Consider the following 7,997-nt stretch of genomic DNA (forward strand, 5'->3'; position numbering starts at 1 on the left):
CGGTTGTTAAATATTTCGAGTTCGCAGAACCGTTTGTTATAACCAGACATAATAGTAAATTTTACCAAGTTATACCCAGGAACATTAAATTTTAGTTTAACTATCTTTGTTTTTAAAAATTCTCACACCTAAAGGTTTAAACAAATGATTCCATAGAACAAAGTATAAGCGGTTTATTTCTTAATCTCAAATGCTCAGATATCAAGAATGAAAACTGGGATCACATGAGTGTAGTGATAAGGGTGATTTACGTATATTTGAAACGTATACATATCAACACTTGCTGATCCATTGCTATATTAAGGTATTTCCAATACTTTTTGACAACCATCTATGTTGGGTAATTTGTTTCCTAGATATTTGCAGTAGTACCTAATTTCATCACACTATCTTGTATTAGAATGTTGTGTAGGTTACCTCTTGTCACTTGTGGTATCCAGTAAAAAATTTGCTTTTGTCTACCTTGTACGGTTTGTTTCCTAAGAGAGTTATATCTATTTATGTACCTATCCATCTACTATTTCTCTCTCTCTCTCTCTCTCTCTCTCTCTCTATATATATATATATATATATATATATATATATATATATATATATGTATGTATAAATGATATATATGTATATATACAGAACCGGTTGTTAAAAAATTAGAATAACATCACAGGTTGCTAGTAAAGGGCAAGAAATCTTAACAAATAAGTCACTACATAATTTTGAATTTTGAAATATATGTTTAAAATCATGTTTTAAACTGTTCAAAATGTTTAAAACGTTTTTTTTTTTGAGTGTGTTTTAAAACATGTTTTTTGTGTGTGTTTTAAAACGTTTAAAACATTTTAAACATCTTTTTCATGTTTTAAACACATGTTTTGTTCTGTTTTAAAAAACTTATTTTTCAACCCTGGTATTAAATGTATCCCATATCAATTCTCTGGAATCTACCATATCAATCAATCGCAAATCTAAATTCAAATTTTTCTAAACGCATTCTAACTTACGATTTTTTTTTACTCTCTACAAATGAGATGATCCTCTCCATAAAAGATTCTATCAAAATGACATTTACAAGCAGATTGGGAAAAAAGGAATAGTCAGAGTACCTAACGACCTGTAGGTACATGATCTTTCTAGCTAGTTGAATATAAGAACCAATACAAGCCTTCGACGCCTGGACTACATAGACGATCAGTAATTTCTCTTACGTCTTCCGATTATTACTCGTATTCTTTTAAAGTCAATAGTTTTTAAGAGGAAAATTAAAATATTCTCATTTTTGTTTAATTCCGTATTGCTGCCTATGTTTCTCTATTATGTGCGTGAGTATGCCTCGATGAAGTTCCTATGTGATTATGAGGGACAGCTGGCAATTTTCGTGCAAGGATTACGTTTGGACACTTCTATACTTATTTCATCACACTTCGCAGTAATGTTATTGATTAAAACAGTTGGTTAACAACCTTTTCATAATAGTTTAGTCCGAGTAACTTCTGTGAATTTACGGAAATGAGTAAATCCGAATCCGCTGTCTTATATTTCACTGTCGATAGTGAAGAAAAGCACTGTCTTAAATCTAAAGAATAAATGTAAATGAGTGCACGTTGTTCTAAATGCCAAAAAGCAAAGGTATAGAACTTAGAAAAGGATTACAGTTTCCATATGCCGTCCTATATTATGTAACGACATTAGTTCTAATGTAGACAGATTAAGAAATAAGAGTAAGAAATGAGGTGCAAATAAAAGTGCTATAAGCAGAGTTTTATTTTGCGATAAGCAGAGACATTGGATAGACACATCTCAGTGACTGAGACGTATAGCCGAGCTACAACTAATTTTAATACAATGACCACTCATGTGTGTCCTTCTACTTAACGTCCTGTTGGGATATTCGTTCTGGTATTGGTATAGGGTCTACTGTCACCACGCTGCGTTAACCGAGATATTAAGTACATTCGCTGAATGCCACTCGTTTATCAGAGTTCGATGCCTTTCTTGGGCTTAAAAGTCTGTCTGAAAGAAAGATAGTCGCATAGGGAATGGTCATTGCCTCTTGCTCGATGAACGATGAAACTTCATCTCTGGTCTTTTGGTGATGAAGTCCTGAGTTCTAGCTCATGGTCATCATAGGCGTCCCATTTTGCCGAAGACGATAAATCTGGAGTCGAACTCCGAACATCTCAGACGGAAGACGAGATTTGTCCATTTCAATCAACTGGAAATGGACAGCTTATAAATAGTCCAGTCTTTTTTATTGTATTGTTCTTTTATAACTGTAGATAAAAAGTCTCTTGGGAAAGATTGGCGAGTAAATCTCTTGTTGCACTTAAGCAATTGATTGAAACTAAGAATTCGGAAAGTTTACGTCGGGTTAAAAGAGTGAGGCATAAGTTAAAAGAGTGAGGTTAAGATTGGCATCGAGGAAGCCAAGATAGCGTATTAAACCCGATAGGACGAAATTAATCTTGGATAATCCGCGGATGACAGCAGTTAACTATCCATACTTTTCTTCATTTACAACAAAGAAAATTTAAAATAAAATACTTTACACACACGGAGCAATACAAAGAGCAGGAAAAGTATGATCATGCGTTAAAGGCATGTATGGTCAGTTCTCACCTTCTGTCTGCAGTATTTTGTCTCCTCTTCTATTTTAACAATTTTTAAATTTGTGAATTAAGTGAAGCCTTATATATATATCCCTTATATATATCCCTTAAACTTCAGCCTTACAAATTTTCCAAATAATTAAAGCATTGAACTAATCTCATTACGGTACTTTGATTGACTTTGTTCCATACTGACACTTCAGGCGCACTTGATTCCAAGAACTATATACCATCCATTTGCAGCTTAGAAATGACAAATGAAATACTATGAAAATTATATCGTAAAAAAAAAAGAATATAAAGCTATAACGTTATATTAATAATCATTATCTAGGGATTCAACAGGAAAGTTCACATCAGGATGTATGCCATATAAGAACAAACCAAGGTAAGCTATTGTAATTACTATCACTAAATAAATTAAATTAAGAAACTTTACATGAATCCATGAATATGATGCGTCAAGAAACAGTCTGAGACAACAATTTATGCGGACAATAAGAAAGGAAACGTAGAAGAATTTATTATTGCGATTTAAACGATCTTCTTATCAATTTTCCATGATTAAGATGACTTTGTTTTGAACATCAGCAAAGAAGATAATGTACATGTCAAAAGAGTTTTATTAAATTCTCATCTTACTAAATAGGTTCTTTTTATATAACTACATTTTTGTGTCCTACAATAAAGTGAAAAGTAATTAAGGTCTTTCAATATGAGCAATATTGGCATACAAATAACTAAGATATAATATTGTTTCCAGACTGTGTATACCGAAAATGGATTTGAAGATCATTTCCTGATAAAAAGTAATATCTTTATATAAGAAAAAGGTTTATTAATGTGTTACTACGGAAAAAGTATTCTATCTCGATGAGGAACCCGTTCCTTTGACAATGATCATGCAATCCCAGTATTCAAAAGCAACCTTATTTGTGCAGTCCAAAAAGTATCCCATAAGAATGCCTTATTTAAACACGATTGGTTCGTTGGTTCGAGACTACGTCAGACGTAAACCTAAAGCTAAACATGGAATCCGAACAGCATGAGCTCCCACTGGGATTACTTGAGCACGATTGTCTTCTATAAATGTCTTCTAAAGAGAAGTGTCCAAAGAGTGAACCCAAATTCTATCATCGGAATTCTATCATCAAAATGACCTCCGAAGTGAACCCAAATTCTATCATCGGAATTCTATCATCAAAATGACCTCCGAATAAGGGTTATACTATATTAACCATACTCTCATAAAAGTCATACTCAAAAACGAGTTAATCCAATCCTTCCTCTTTTAACATCAAATATAAAATAACTTTTCGAAACTGTCGCTGAAGTTCCTATCAATATTACCATGTGTTAAAATACACATGAAATAAATTCTAATTTTCTTGACTATTTTTGTTCCATCAATAAACAAGATCTTCATATGAATTAACATTTTATTATTTTCCCATCTTCTACAATTATACTCATTTCACATTAATAATAGATTAAGTGTAGAAAGGAAAAACATCATTGAATACTAAATTAAAAGAATTAGAATTGTGTTTACAATTCTCAATAAAATTATTTTAAATGTTTGCTACAGCAAAACCAGATACAGAGTTCATTTATAATTCAAATTCTATTATACAAACTGTGTAGAGTCCTTACAGTCAGATTAGCCACATGTGTTATGAACAATTCTTCTGATAGAAAATGTCCTAATCTATTAATATATGTATGAACTGCAGTATCAATAAAACTCAATGTATATTTGAGTGAGAGGTCACGACAGTCATCCTCTATGCCTATACAAGCAGCTAATTCCAATTAAAAGAAGTAATGATGGGCAGAGTTACAATAACGTTTTGTCAAGAATTAATTACTAAAAATTCTTAGGAAAGCACGAAAGAAATCACAGCAAGCATGATTGAGAAATTGACCTTGTACAGCTACAAGCTGTTAAAAATATATGAAATAAGTTTCCTTAAGTATTTTATCTAAAAAGCTGTGGAGTCTAGCTGATCCGGTACTAATTATAAATAGATACTCTTCAGAACAGTGTGAAATTGCGAACTTTAGAAGATAAGATCATACCATAGGTAAAAATTCTTCTTGTGTAAAATTCATGTACAGTATATTATAAAATTAATTGCGAGGTTGTCGATGTAGTATGCTTAGAAACTCAATTTCCCACTTCTGTTTAACAACTTTGATACTGGAATGAAGTGTTTCTAATCCTGGTTTATTACGATCGTTTTCCTTACTTTGGTATAATTCTTTTAATTATTACTTTTTGTATAAAGAGTTTAACTCTACATATAATTATTAACAGGTTGACCGCCATGAGAATCAAATGGTTCTCATTATATATTACTCTTCGTGAAGCCGCGATACCCACTTTCGACTTTCACTACAACAGCAGGTTGAGACCATGATACCCCTATGTGAGTTTCACTTGATATTTATAATGTGTGCAAACCAGTTGTTTATTCTCTTCAATGTTACCCTATACTTGTAGCCTGTCCTCGCAAAGCAGTAGTTGCCTATAGCGTACCTCACAGAAATACCTTAACATGTTTGTAATTAATTTACTGATTCATTTTTGTGCACATTATTTATATAATTTAGTTGCTGTGTTATTGTGCAGTATTTTAGCCGATATGATTCGTGAATTTGTTGGCTAAATTTTGTTACTTGCACATCTTTACATTATCAATATAAAACGATACTTGTATTTTAACAACTTTATTATATCTTTATTTGTATTTATGGGCAAAATGTACTTTTAAAATATGCACAAGCTGTTCAAGAAAGGAAGAAGAAGAATATGAAAAGAGAAATAGAAGTAATTTCTTTTCTGTTGTTATGCGATGATATTTTGTTATAACAGTGATTTGACGATGTGAATTTAGTTCTTATAGTAACGAAAAATAAATAATACATAACAAAGGATCCATCTCGTGAAAACTATATCTATAATTTTTAAGTTGTGTACAAGTTTAATTTGTTGCGTACTATAATAAAAAAGTGATATCATGATACAGTGTTTATAGGAATTTTGATAAATCCGTAACCTTGTTTATATAAATATATGAACTGTGGACCGTACTTTATAAATAGGCGTCATCCGCTCCAGGATTACGTCTTATAAATTTGGTGGTTTACCGCCTCAGAATTTTAGGAGATTTGTGTGAAGTTAAGTAAACAATCTCCTAGATAATTAACTCCAGGATTGCGGATTGATTTTGAGGCTACGTAGTGATTTTGCTAAAAAAAAAAAAAAAAAATCAAAACGGAATATACTTTATTAAGGAGTGGAAGAAAAATTTTCACAAATATCAAAATGAATCTTCCTGGTATTGAAAATGCAACTGAATCAAATGGTAATAGGGAGATGAACTCCGTTGACCTAGCTGACCTAATTAAACAGCAGATTGGAATCTGAGGCAAGATTTTGGTGAGCGAATGAGTCAACAAATGGAACAAATGAAGCAACTCTACAGTAAAATCGACATTAACAGTCAACATTTCTCAGAACAGATTAATCAGACAAATCAACAGATTGAACAAAGTGACCTTAAAATGGAACAGATTATACGTAGATTCACTGAAGTGCAAAATTCCGTTGAAATAGTAGAAACTATAATTAATGGTCACACTACCCAAATAAGTAAACCTGAAACTTCCACAGAAACTATATAGAATATAGATCCTCAATTTGTATCAACGAAGAAATATGACATCATTGATTTAAATGTGTGGATGAAATTTGCTGAGTGTTCGCAAAAACATACTGCGGTATTGGTTGGATTAGATTATCCCGACTTCTCTCTTCATTCGAATGTTTTTCATTGTCTTACTGATGCTGCGTGTAACGAAGATTTTAGTATGCATCAATATGCGAAAAGTTATGGTCATCTTCGTCTAGTGAATGCTATTTGTTGCTTGTATTCACGGTATATTCAACATAATATTAATTCTAGAGATGAAGTAATTGTAATAGAATCGCTTAATGATATGTACACGACTTTGGTTCATATAGCAGGAAAAATATTGATCCCAGTATTCGTGAAATTCAGAAAGAGTACGTGTGTTCCCACCAATGCTTGCAGTGATTGGTCGGTTCAGTTGGAGCTGTTGAAATGTTCACTCAACGAAAAGACCAAAGTGATAGTAGTGAACAATCAGATTGTGCTTTTACAGAACGTGATGCAATGTTTTGACTTCAATCATCTAGGTATCACATTGCAAAATTTTGAAAATCCATCAATGGTGCAATACAGTACTAACCTGAACCAAACTAACCTTAATCGAAACCAAGTTCGAAGTATCCATGTGAGATTAAAGTGTGATCCCAATGTAAAAAGTAATGTTAAATTCACGTGTACCGGTAATGTAACCGAATCTAATCTTAGTAGCAACAGTAATAGTAATCGTACTACACTTAAGAAGCATGTACTCACTAGATCTAATTTCCCTCGAATTTGATTTCGTAGAAATTCCATAGATGGCACAAATTCTCAAAATAGGAAACAAAGAACTATAGAAGTAAGTAATGCGCAAGACTGTATTCCGATTTATGACTTTCAATGCAACTTGAATGAATTCGTTGGTCATGTAACTTAAACTAATGTGGCATCCGAGAAAGAATACATTCGATTGATTTTTGTTATACTTCACTAAATACCGTTATGATTTCGTTTGTTATTTGCACTTTATATGAATTCTATGAAGATAATTCATTCGTACATTTATAATCTTGATAAGAACTTCCTTTGTTCAAAACGTAACACTTTCTTTTTCTTTTATGAACTTAAGTTATGGCGTCCTTCAAAGTATAATAAAAGTAAATGGATGCAATTAGTTAAAACATTAGTTTCTTCTGAGACTGTGACCAAAATTAACATGAATGACATTTAGTCTTTGAACTTATTCTTAATATAATATTTTTTTTACTTGTGTTAGTTTTTGTTGTGATGATGATTATCTTGTTTTGTTCTAAATATTATCTTTTATTTGCATTTTGTTTGAACATATCATATATTTGATCCTTTCTTGTTTAAAAGTGCAATTATTTAAATGTCATAATGATATCCTCTTCACAATCTTCTTAGTTTTGCCCGACAAAATAACATAGATTTTGTTAACCTTCAAATTATAATATGTATCAATGGCCTCAAAAGGACCTAAAATTAAAAACTTTTATGCCGCTATTTGAATGTACCTCTTGTTATCAACGTTGAAGTGTATAAATATTTGAAATGAAATTAAGAGAATTAAGTTCAAATATGAAAATGATATTGATATAAACGTAAATATGATATATGGTTATATGAATTGTAATTTTTATATATACGAGAGTCATTCAGAAACTTAAGTAATTAGTATGTAATAGTTAACGGTCCAGGA

Source organism: Thermobia domestica, chromosome 8 (genome assembly GCF_964235325.1).
Source record: "Thermobia domestica chromosome 8, izTheDome1.hap1.1, whole genome shotgun sequence".
NCBI classification, from domain to species: domain Eukaryota; kingdom Metazoa; phylum Arthropoda; class Insecta; order Zygentoma; family Lepismatidae; genus Thermobia; species Thermobia domestica.